Below are 13,527 nucleotides of genomic sequence, written 5' to 3' on the forward strand. Positions count from 1 at the left end.
CCGAAAATCACCATAGAATTGACACTGCAATTGCAAACCGTTACTAAGATTCGGCAGGATTGGCCATTTGGAAACTTTGTTATGTTGTTATTGATATATTGATACTTAAAAAAAAGCCTAACTGAAGATAAGATACTTTTTTGAAATGTGTTTTTTGTGGAAATGTCGAAAAAAAAACGACTTTTTTATTTTATCTATTTATACACGATAGCATTTAAGTGCGTCCTTCACCAATAAATTTAACGTATGATCATAACGTATTTAATGTCCTGTTAATGCGATGTAACTCTCAGTTACTCCAGATGTCCAGAGGTCAGTAGTAATGCAGATATTTTCTACTTCTTTAACAACTTGTGCTCTAATAATTTGCTCAGTTTTGATATAACATTCCTGAAGTAATGAACCTGATAAAGTTTTTCTTGTTTTCAGTTTATATCCAGGAATACACCTTGCAAACTTTTTAAAAGCTCTTTCCACCGTCCCCACCGTCCACCGTCCACCGTCCCGAAAGAGTCGCATGTTATTTTTAGTTTTGTAGCAGTCTCTCAGATCATCTAATCGTCCTCGTCGACATAAAGTGTTCGTTGCTCCTCTGTTTACGTCTACACAAAACGTAGTTTTTTTAAATCAACCATCAACTAGTAGGCTTACCGGTGAGAAACCGTAGATTCGTTAACGACAAATAAGGATTTAAAATGCAGGGATTTTCTGATAAAAATGAAGCTAAAAAACAAAAGAAAGAGTAAAGAAGCTGGTTACTTCTATAATTAAAGAAAAAGAAGATTGTACTATTGAAAATCAACCAGTACAAGAAAAGATAAAGATGACTTAAGTCCATGGTGTATTTTTGATGAATTAATTGGACATGACTCATCTAAACGTACACCTGTATAAAAGAAGTCGACGACGAGATGTATTTGTCTAATGATATATTACCCAGAAAGAATTCGAACGGAGATTGGAACTGTCCATTACAGTGGTGGAAAAACGATCGCTATGTATATCCTAACTTAACCACTATATTCATAAAATATTGTAATATTGTAGCAACATCTGTTCCTTGTGAAGACATGTTCAAAATCTGGTTTAATTTTAAATAAAAGAAGAACACGGTTAACAACAAGTAAAGTGGAAAAACATGTTTGTAAATGTCAATTGAGACGATTTGCGATTTAATAATAATGTGTAATGTAAGTACAATTTACTATTTGTATTGTTTAATTTATTTTTGAAGATATAATAAATATATCCTTTGTTAATTGCTTTCACTTCAATGCATCTACACATAAACGATAATAGCCAATATGTTGGTTTATGTATTCGCTTATTTGAAACTACTGTTAAACAATTAACTAGTTACTTGTTTATAAAAAACGGTTCAGTTTCGTTAACGATAAAAACGTACATGACTCACGTCTAAAATACATAGCACAGCCTTCATTTTGTTTTTAATATCATCATGCAGTTTTGAATGGCAATATAACCGTGTCACCGATCGCCAATTTTTTGAATCATTTCAATGTTGTAAAAATATGTAATAAGGCAACCTTGCTGCTGTTTCTTAGGTATAAGCTGGGTCGGAAATAATCGTCTCACTAATGGGCGTCTACTAGAAATGTGGAGGGGAGACCAAGGGGAAATATGATTGTTGTCTTTGTCTATTCTTGACTATTGCAGTTCAGTAATAGAATAAGTTGGGACGTTTTCGTTTTTCATTTTTGTAATTTATGGACGAGCGGACGCGCAGATATTTTCAAGGTCATTGCTATTTAGATAATCCACAAGCTTTAAAATAATTTTACAAAACTTAAAATTGGTTTTATTCAAAATTATGATTTTGTCACATACCAGATTTTACACCCGAACCACTCAATTATGAAATAAGCAAAAAAATAAATGGATATGAACATAACGCATGTCCCTAAAGTTTTCGGAAAAAATAAATATGTATTTTCTAATTGTAAATTAAGTTGATTAATCATTAGAGATTTGTTTCGATCGTGGTTGAACCGCTGGACGTCGGCCTCGTCGTTGTCATCTTCATTTTTCAGATCTAGTGGAATGTCACTCTTCTTCTGTATTTTGGAAGTGGTATCTTCTTCATGCAAAGCAGGTTGCATCTGGAAAACAAAATACAATAAAAATAAATAATATTATTACATTAAAGAGTTATAGCCAGTTTGAAATATGTTAGTTAAAATAAAGTTTAAAATACAACCCTTTTTTTTACTAAAACTAAGGATGATTGGGTTTCAAAGGAAGAAGCATTAAATTTTGCTCATTGTATCGACGCTTTGGATAGGAAACGTCATGATTCTACTGCCACCATATACTGCATCAGAGTACTTCAATAACAAAGGACATTACAGTACAGTAGCACTAGTTGACAGTGACACCTTTTTATGTTGGCAGATATATGTTGCCTAAGACGGATTAGTGACGGTGGAGTCTATAATCAAAGTCTTTTAAAGCAAAAAATTGACAAAAATGTGATCAACTGACAACCTCCTTTTTTTCTTGTTTTCGTCAAACGCCGGTGCCCTCAGTCCATCCATCTTCTCAAATTAGGAATCAACGACTTCATCCACTGCGCCACCCTTCTTATCTCGCCCATTCCTCTTGCCACACCATTATGAACCTCTCCTTAATAGACTTTTCCTATCTGCTCGGGTGAGCTGCTTTCTGTACGCCTTTGTTAAAACGGCAGTACTCCAGACAGGCGCTGCGTAGAGGACGATCGATTGCACAACAGAATGAAGGGCCCTCCTTCTCGCGGATCTCACAGTAGCTCTTGAGTCACCGCCTTTACGTGCTCCCCCCACTTTCCGTTTTGACTCAGAGTCACCCGTAAATACCTCACGCATTTCTTTGGAACCACTCTATAGCCTCGGTCTTACCCGCAGCCAGTTCTAGCTTATGCATGTTCATGCATTCCTCGACTTGATCGTATGTACGCTGTGCACCAAAGATAAGGTCCTCCCTGTCCCGCGCCACTACCAACATAGCGAGGTCGTCCGCAAATGCGAAAGGGGTTACACCCTCTCCGTATTGTTGGCCATATGCCAAGTTCCACAGCGTGGGCTCTAGGACTGGCCTAGGAAGAGAACCCCTCTCCGCCGCTTTGGCGTTGAAGTCCCCCAGTACTACACACTCTTTTCCCAATAATCTTACCTCATTCATAATCTCATCCAGTCTACTTTCATAATTCTCCGCTGTACAATTCGGTGAAATGTAGCAGCATACCACATTTACTCCCTCCACACATATCGTCACAAATCTCTCATATGTATCAATACCATATACCCTCAGTCTTCTATTAATTATCCGCACTCCTACCACACCCGATGTATCCACGATGTATCCCTTTCTTTTCTGTGGCTACTATGTGCCTTTCCTTAAAAGTTTTGCCCTATATCGTTGCCGTTACCTTCTTTCCTCTTGCTGCTCACTCTAGCACTCTTCTTGATTTTTCCATTCCTAGTGCTGCTATCCCTATCTTTTCTCTATCCATTCTTTCCATACGGTCGAATAGCTTCCTGGCTGCTGCCAAAAATTTAACAGCCATCGGTTCGTCTCTCTCCTTTGTTCCAGCTTGTGGACAATTTTTTTGATGTCTTCTCTCTTCCATTTTCCTCTACTATACATGTTATTTGAGATATAGTCCCAATTCCTCCATTTTCATCTTCTTCCAAGTATAATCTGGGGAGGTCTGGGTACTTTGCACTAAAATGCCCCTTCACTCTTGCGTCAGCAGCATCCTCTGTTACCAATATTGCCACATCGTCTGATGCCTCCAAAATACCTTTTTCGCATATGATTACCTTATCATAAACCTCCTCTGGCCATTCTGGATCTAATACTTCAATTATTTCCTCCGTGCTTTCTGCCTGTCTTCATTTTCTTATGTACTTAGTTCCTCAATCCTTTTTCTTTGTAATTCTGGGTTCTCTTCACAATTTACTTCTACCTGTGTCTCTATGCACTAAGTAGTTGTTGCTACAGTTATTTTTGTTTGCGTCCCTATTGTTGTTACGCATTCCTTCACGCGTGGAACTGTTAAGATAGAACATCATGCTATTGGTATTCCGGAGAGATTATTGAATTAAAAACTGTCTAATTCGCGGGTGGTAGACGCAAATGCTTTTTGGAAGACTATCTAGCGTATTTAGAATTTTTAAGAAATATCGACAAAGCATCGTTAATTACAATGACATACGTCTTGTTTCACAATGTCTTAAGAAATAGTTAAACATCTCGACATTTTTACACTCCCCCAAATTTAGTAGTGAATTAACGTAACCAAGATCCTGGAGAGAAAATTACACCTAGAAGAGCTCCCATACGTGCAGTTAAAACGAAATTAAATTTTATGAAATATATTCACGAGAATAACAGTTATAAACGTACCTAATTATTCTGAGACACAAAGATTTATAGAAATATTGTTTTTTTTTTACTTACTTGTTCCTCTGAATTCATGATGTATGTGGATTCGTAATCATCCATCAGAAATGGTGCCAATACATAAAATATCCACATGTGCCGATACATTTCCTCTTCTCCAGCCCCCGACTTTTTTTAAATTTGCTCTGAACGAGCAAGAAGATTCTCTTTTTTCTTTCAATTCGTGCATTGGAACGTCCATCGTGTCGGCAATATGTTTCCATGAGTCATTAAGCTGAAATAATAAATAAAATCATCAGCATTATATCATTTAGATCTTTATTGTCTTAATTCCAACTATGCATGGAAATGAACATGGAATCAATTGTCATCAGTCAATGAAAATCAATGAAAATTAACATTTACAAAAAAGTTTTTTAAAAAGTTAACATTTACAAGGGTCCTGGACCAGATGGTGTTTTAGTGCTTCATATTGGCTCGACCTCTTTTTCATATCTTTAATAAGTCCCTTAACACAGCTGAGTTTCCTGATTATTTGAAGCTATCCTATGTTATCCCAATATATGTCATCTGATGTTAAGAATAATTATCGTCCTATATCAATGCTTAATACGATTCCGAAGGTATTTGAAAGCATTATAACAGACTTTCTTACTGTTCCAGTATCATAACTCCATACCAATTTGGGCTTTCCGCAGGTTAATCTGTCAAACTTGGTTTGTTAACCTATACTGATTACTCAACTGAAGCATTGAAAGGTGGTAAATGACTCTGTGTATACTGGCTTTCACAGGCTTTTGTCAAAGTTAATCATGATCTTCTTCATAAGAATAATTCGTATGGTATAAATGACCGATGCTGAGGCGGTTAGGTAGTTATTTATTAAATACAACTCAAAGGAATGAGTAAACCATTTAAACTTTTTCAGTTACCTCAGGGGTTCCCCGAGGTTCACATCTAGGTCCGCTACTCTTCAATATGTATCTTAATGGCATTACTGATTGATGAATGGGCTTAAGGGAGCTCCCACCCTGCAGCCGAAAGGTACATTATTTAATTAGTTTAAATAAACTACTTATTTTTTTTTGTGTTGTTGAAACGCTTCCTTCCTTCTTGGCAATGTTAACAAATTGTAAGTATTGAGGAATTTGTTATTTATTAAAGTACTCCTAATATTTTACTCATTATTTTATCAAATGCAACTGACTATAAACTTCGTAAATATATAAAAACTATGAAAATAAAAATTGACAAATTCATTGTTCACTTTAATTGAATACACTTATAAAAATTTATTTTAAAGCTACCGGTTTCCCTCCGCTACTGGTAGAAACGATCCACCCGTCTGCGCGAAACACTATGTCACATTACCAAACTAAATATTGTCGGAGTCTACTACTCAGCTTTCTCAAAAACATTATAGGACCTTAAGAATGGAACTGTACAGACAGGCTCATAAAAAAAAGATGTAAACTAGGTAGAACAAACATTATTCCAAGATTAAAGAATACAAATCTTCTGTTTAAACGTTCGCACATAAATTAGACTAAAGGGAACAGAGCATGCAGGGTCCCGAAGAGAAAGGTGTAACCTTAGTAGAACAAAACATAAACATTATCCCATGATTAACGAAAAGAAGTCTATCTCTGTGGATGTTTAACAGGAATTAGATTAAAAACCGAAAGCGAACACACAGGCTTTTGAACAAAAAGGTGTAAACTTGGTAAAACAATCATTATCCCATGATTAAAAAACAACTCTTCTCTTTAGACATTCGAACTGGGATAAACTTGGATCTGTACAGACACATTTGAAGAAAAAGGTATAAAAGTACAGATGCTCTTGACAAAAAATGTAAAAACTTGTAGAACAAACATTATTCCATGGTTAAAGAAAACAGTTCTGTCTCTGTGGACATTGAAACATGAATTAGACTAAAGACTAGAACCTTACACGCAGGATCTTGGCAAGAAAGGCAGGGAGCTTCTGGAGAAAATCGGAACGACGAAAGGCCCGGAATTTCTAAAGAAATCTCTTAAGCTGATAAGCAAAGAAGCAAAAAGGCTGTCAGAGTAACAGCGTTGGAAGACGTTGATCTCAGGACAGACGAAGAAATTAAGGCTGCAAAGTTATCTGGTGTCTCTAAAGTCAAAATCACTAGGCTGGTGAAAAAAGGCCAAGATTACATTCAAGCCAAAAGGGCTGTAATCAAGGCCAATTTCATCAAGGCGGCTGAAAGGGCAAAACAGATGCCGTCAAACCCATTAGAGGCCATGACAAAAGTAATACAAACCCAGAAGACCGAAGGCCCAAAAAGGTTAGACAGAAGCACACCACCTGAAAGCCAACGCACAGGGAAAATGCCAAGAACTGAAGGTGTGACTTTCAGCGAAGCTGCCGCTTTTGTTAAGGTTGCAGCAGTACTAACAGGATTCTCAGAAGCCAAGATGGATGTAGATAAGCTTAATACAGTTGAAATAGCCATCTTGGGTCCGTATGACAAAATTCCGGAAGCAGGACCACAGGTTCGCTTCCTGAAGAGTAAATACAGGCCGGGTTTCCTGGAAATTGACTGTGCGGATGACAAGTGCGCGGTGGCTAAAGGAGGTGATTCCAACCCTGAGGCCTTGGGAGAATGCATCTCTCATCGTCTTCGTACAAGACGAACATGGGAAACGTCTCGAGTCCAAAAGGATCCTTAATAGACTAAGGATAAGTAACTATGGGCTCAGGACACATCTATGGACAGTCTCAGGTAGTAAACCTTCAGACAAAAGGATGTTCTGGACCTTTTCCATGGATTCTGAATCTCGAGATGAACTCCAGAAATTAAAAATGTTACCCTTTTTCGGAGTAGGATGGTTAACTTTCCGACCCAAAGAAGGGAAAACAAAAACACAGAATGAAAAGCCAGTAGCAACTCATTCCAGTGAAATAGGGGAAACTTCCCTACATATGGAGGTTCAGGAAGAGGAACAACCTTCTTCGGGTGAAGCTTACACACTCATAAGGACTAATGCACAGATCTAGAACCGGCCATCTCTTCGCAGTGAAGAGAGAAATAAGGCTCCTGCAGGCCAATCTTCAACATGCAAAAGCCGTATCGGCAACACTAGTTAGAAGAGTGTAACAAGAAGGCATTGATATGGAGCTGCAGGAGCCTTGGAGGATAGGTGAGATTGCTAGCCTATCAATTAAACAAGGTAAGGTTTTATACACACCCAAAGCTATAAGTCCAAGGTCGTGTATAATTCACAGTAATAGAGTAGATTGTACACTAATCCCAGTGCTCTGCACCAATGATATTGTTACAGCTGTTCTAACTATAACCATGGAAGTAGGAGAGAAGAAACTGGTGGTGTGTTCAGCCTACTTTCCAGGTGATGAGGCTCTGTGTCCACCAAGCATTATAAGCGAAATAGTTGCATATTGTCTAGGAAAAGGATTACAGCATTATAGGATGTGATGCCAGCGCACACCACACCATATGGAGCAGCACAAACATCAATGCAAATCTATTTTTAATTTCATCCTATCTGAAGGTTTGGTTATATCCAATATAGGAAACATTTGGGCAACCTTGGTAGATGATCTTTTCAGAAATCTGTCCACAGAAGGCTTTTATTGTCTGGGATATGCCGATGATATAGCAATTGTTGCCAGGGACAGGCTTGCTCAGGTGGCGTCTGAGAGAATGCAAGCAGCCCTAAATATAGTTGACGACTGGTGTAAACAAGAGAGACTGATAGTCAATGCTCAGAAAACACAAATCGTCAACTTCACCAAAAAAACAGCACTACAAGGCCTAAAACCACCGGTGCTGGGAAGAACAGATTTCATTTGAAAAAGAAACAAAACACCTTGGGGTGCATTTTGATCATAGGCTTGCATGGAATACTCATATTCTAAAAATCACACAGAAAGCTACTATGTCCCTGGGCAGATGTAGAAGAATGTGCAGTAAGAATTAGGGACTTAACCCCAAAATGACTATGGTTATACACAAGGGTTATTAGACCAATGATAAACTATGGCTAGGTGACATGGTGGACAAAGACTCAGCAAGTGGGAGCAACAAGGCTGCAAGGTAATACACAAAGGTTAGCATGCCTGTGTATTAAGGGGGCCATAAAAACAACTCCTACTGCATTGTTGGAAGTCCTGCTGAATCTACCACAACTTCATATCTTTATACAGGGCGCAGCCAGATCAGTGATGAAGAGATTAATTCATAGTCAGTGACATATAAGCCAGATGCATGGTGCTGGCAAGAGAAAGCTAATTGTGGAGCTAAAAGACAATATTGTGATGGGGTAACCTATCGATGCAACAGCTACGAGATATAGCTTTAACAACAAGTTCACAATTAAGATACCAAGCAGGGAAGAATGGAAATAAAGGTGTACCCATACAAGCTGCTGCTACCTGGTACACAGATGGCTCAAAAACAGCAGTGTCTATCTAAAGATGTGACAGTTTTCCAGGCGGAAATAACGGCAATCCATGACTGCATGAAAGAAATAGAAAGGCAGGAAAGAATGTTCCGTACAGTTGCCATCTTTACAGATAGTCAGGCAGCACTTAAGGCACTCAATTCTGTAGAGGTCAATTCTAAGCTAGTATGTGTGTGTCCTAAATAAACTAGGAGACTGTAGCAAGGTTATGGTAGCCTGGGTACCGGGGCATGAGGGTCATAAGGGTAATGAAAAAGCAGATGAAATGGCCAAACAAGGCTCAGCAATGCCATTCATTGGACCGGAACCCTTCTGTAGCGTGCCAAAGACAGTAACAAGAATGGCTACAAGGAAGTGAGTAGCTCACAAATCTCTGGAATAGTGGAGGAATACACCAGGACAAAGACAGGCGAAACAGTTCATTACAGAACATTCGCCAAAATTTACGGCAGACCTAATAAGCAAAGACAGGAAAACAGTCAAAGCCGTAGTAGGTCTTCTAACAGGGTACTGTACGCTAAATAGGCACTTCAAGCTGGATTATCAGATGATGACCTGTGCAGATTCTGTCACCTCGAAGAAGAATCAGCAGAGCACATTCTATGTCAGTGTGACAGTCTGGCAAATAGCTACATGGAAGGTACAGTCTCGAAGCTATTAGACTTTTTAAAAAGGGTCAGGCTAAAGAGTGTTATCTAGGACTAGAGGACCACAATAGATCTAAAAAGGTTGCAGTGGAATAGGCCAAAAGGCCACCTCTCTAAATCTATCTATCTATCTAAGTGGAACAAACATTATTCCACTATTAAAGAAAACAACTCTTCTCTTTGGAAATTGGAATAGTAATTAGACTAAAGGCTGGAACCGCAGAGACTGGCTCTTGCAGAAAAAGTTAGGTAAATAGTGTAACAAACATTATTAAATGGATAAAAGAACAACTCTGCCTCTTTGGACATTGGTACGCAAATTAGACTAAAAACTAGACTAAACACAAGTGTGCAGACAGGTTTATGAAGAAAAAGGAGTAAACATAGTAGAACAAACATTTTTCCATGATTAATGAAAACAATTCTGTCTCTGTGGATGTTTTAACAGGAATTAATCTAAAGTCTGGAAACGCAGAGATATGCTCTTCCAGAAAAAGTTGAAAAATCAGTAGAACCAACATTATTCTATGGTTAAAAAGAACAACTGTGTCTCTTTGGATATTCTCACACGAATTAGACCAAAAACTAGATTAGAAGTACAGTGCGGACAGTCTCTTGAAGAAAAAGGTGTAAATTTAGTAGAACAACGTTACTCTGCGATTAAAGAAAACAAACTCTTTTAACATTGGAACAGTGAAGGTAGGATTTGAAGAAGATATAAACTTAGTAGAACAAATAGCACTCTAAGATTTAAAAGAACAACTCTATCTCTTTGGACATTGAAACAGGAATTAGATTAAACACTGGAAAGCAGTTCTAGTACAGACAGTCCCAAACAGTGTAAACATATACTATATAATGTTCATTTAAAGATGAAATGGCAAAAAAATACATGTTGGAAAACACTTAAAGTCTACTACTAACACTTCTACCTAAGTTATGAGAAAGAGATTACCTAAGAAACTTATGGAGAAAGGTAATTAGGGACAATGCATAAGGCTAAATGCAAAGAGAATGATGATAATACAGCTATATAATATAAAAAAGAGCTTACTTGTTCAACTGCTTGCATATCTTCAGGGATGTAGTGTACACTCATAATGAATATTTTCTTCTATAACCTAAATAGACTAATATATTGTAATGTGTGTTCTACCAGGACAATCTAACAATCACTTCACTACTTACTACACAACCGTTTAATAATAATTAGGTTAATAAAACAACAAAAACGAGGGCTTTGGCACAAACAACTAGCATAACAAAATCTAACTGTTATTATTCACTTTACATACCTTCTGATGTGGATTTGTGGTTACTGGTTATTACTGCGACTGCGTTTTGATGGCGCATGATCAGGAAGTTTAGTAAAAATATAGCACTGTGTTGCCGGTTCTGGTATGTTTTAGTAAAATCTAGACAAAAATAGACAATTATTTTGATACCTAACTATTTAGAGAAAACAATTAAGACTAGATGTTTACATTTTATTATTTAACGTTGTTTATTCCAAGGGTCAGTTACGACCATAAACATCATAACAAATTTGAAGATTTGAACTACAAAATATTTGCAAAATACAATATTATATTCAACAAAAATTTCCATATTATACCAGTCAGGATGAACACCATTGTTAGATCTGTTAGATCTCTAAAAATAGAGAGCACCATGTCGATGAAACAAGGGCTTAGTTCCCTTCTTCTTGGAGTGTTAACCGTATCTTCGTCAATCAATTCGTCAAATCTCGCCTGGAGTTCTGGAGGTACGTTTTCACGACGTCCAAGGGTTAGATCGAGCCATAATTGAGCTAATTCAGCGTAAGTGAAGTTATTACTCATAGTATTTACTTTATTCTTTTGCTTTTAACTTCGAAAAACAGCAAGAATTAAGAACCGAAATTAATTTGAAAGTTATCAGATTTTGACGTTTATGCATAATAAATAAAGAACCTATCTCTTAGCAACTAAAGGTGCGTTTAATGATGTCAACTTAAAATGTCATAATTAATGTGACATTCTTTTCGTAGTTTTATTTACAAATAGACATATAATAAATATGATAATTAGATATGTATTTTGGTCTTTTATGTTGCTGTTATTTAATTTATTCAGGTACTTTCGAAGGTAATTCTGGCAATATGCATTATTATTTATCCACGGTATATACAGGCAATAAGATCTATTGTATCTCATTTTCTTGTTTTGTCTAATGAGTTGTTGGTGGTTAGAGGAGGTCACGCAGTCCTCTTCCTCCTAGGAAGCTGAGTATATCTAGAGGCTGTTTATTATTATTTACAGTGCACAACCGGCTTTGTAGCAAGGACAAAAAATTACGTTTGTATCAATGTAAGCTATTTTTTCACTTAAGTTTTTGACTATACTTCTTCAACTTTTTCTGCCTTCTATTTCGCTTCTCCAGTCCAATACACCTATTTTCTTTAAGTCACTCTCAACCTGTTCGAACCTTCTTGTTATCAGTCTTCCTCTCTTTCTAATTCCTATGAGACTCATACGTAAGATCATTTTGGTATTCTTACCCTCGTCGTTCTTTGGATATGCCCCAGCCATCTTAGGTGTAACTTTACACGTACCTTAATTTAGGCCCACTGTACTGTTCATATTATCTTCGCGGATGGTTCTTCTTGTCCATTCTTCCTTATATTTTCCCATTCCCATTTTACTTTCCCATCTTTTTAGCTGCTCAGTTTTATTAAGTACCCACGTCCATGCATATCTAGCAGTGGGCCTTACTACTGTTCGGTATATATTCAGCCTTGTTTTGAATATAATAGTTCCGCTTTTATAGAAACTTCAACAATAATCAGACTCCTCAGACTTCCATATTTCCTGTTACCTTTGCCAGTTTTGTCCTTATCTTGTTTCTCTTCTAAAATCAGTGAAATCATTGAATTTTCAAATTCATATAGTTTACTATCTTCTGTTTTTATCTTCACATTTTCTTCTCCTTCATCTTGGTTCCTCTCCATAATTATGAATTATGATTGTTTAATACTGATTTCCAGCCCATACTGTCTTGCTTCTCTTTCTGATTTTTTAAATATATAGTTTAGTTCAACAAACCTTAGATGCCCAAAGCTTCAATAGTTTTCTCCCATTTCCTTCTGTCCCGTGCTAGGTTTTTCCAATCTTTTATTCTCAACAATTTAAGATCTTTTCTTACCGACTTCATCCGGTTTTTTGGGGATGTTTGTTTCTTTTTGGTACAAGTCCCATTGTTTGTTAATTATTTGGAAATTTTTCATTCTACTTATGTGATCAAACCATCCTAATCTTTGAACTTGGGCAATTATCGGTGTTTTTGATTGTCGATATATTTGCATTAATTCATTCTGGGTTCTTCTTTGCCAGATATTCTCCTCTTTTAAACCTCCGCATATTCTTTTAAGACCCTTTCGTGCTCATCTATCTAATTTTAGCCCCATATCTTTATTAAATTTACAGATAACGCTTGCGTAAAGCACCCTAGGTTGGATAACTTTTTCTTCTACCTTAACATCTTAGTACGACTCCCAGCATTCTTGTTACCTTTAGCTATTCTTTTTACAATTTCTTTGTTCCCTTCATTTCTATTTGTTAATGTGACTATTAAGTAACCTAATTGTTAATTTCGAAATTTTATTTCTTAATAATGCTGTGTATCTGAAAAAAGTGTCATACATGATTCGTATTTCCCCTCCTCGAAATATATTTAGTTTTACCCTCAGTTATTTCTAAATTTCGTTTAATTCAGCTGGTCTTATTATGATTAAGAGTAGTTTATCAGCATATGCTACACACTAATACTCGTGATGAAATATTGAAGCTTTATTGTGAATATTACTTTCTCGTCAAATGATCTTCAAGATTAAATTGAAAAATACAGTTGATAAAGGGTCACGTTGTCATAGCCCACTATTGATGTTAACACTGTCCGAGACATGTCCTCCTACGATAGCTTTACTTCTAATGCATTAAGCGGGGCATTCATATTTAGTCCGACTTGTTGTCCAACCTCCAAAG

At 36.8% G+C, this 13,527-nt stretch overlaps 1 long non-coding RNA gene across 1 annotated transcript; it reads right to left on the reverse strand.

The window, feature by feature from the left end:
* Positions 1 to 10,838, reverse strand: LOC140452185 (uncharacterized). The gene is made up of 3 exons (XR_011952151.1): positions 10,560 to 10,838; positions 4,462 to 4,678; positions 1 to 2,120 (listed from the first exon to the last, which is right to left on the reverse strand). It is a non-coding gene; the product is annotated as an uncharacterized lncRNA (long non-coding RNA).
* Between the last annotated feature and the right edge of the window lie 2,689 nt (positions 10,839 to 13,527).

This window comes from Diabrotica undecimpunctata, chromosome 10 (assembly GCF_040954645.1).
Source record: "Diabrotica undecimpunctata isolate CICGRU chromosome 10, icDiaUnde3, whole genome shotgun sequence".
NCBI lineage: Eukaryota > Metazoa > Arthropoda > Insecta > Coleoptera > Chrysomelidae > Diabrotica > Diabrotica undecimpunctata.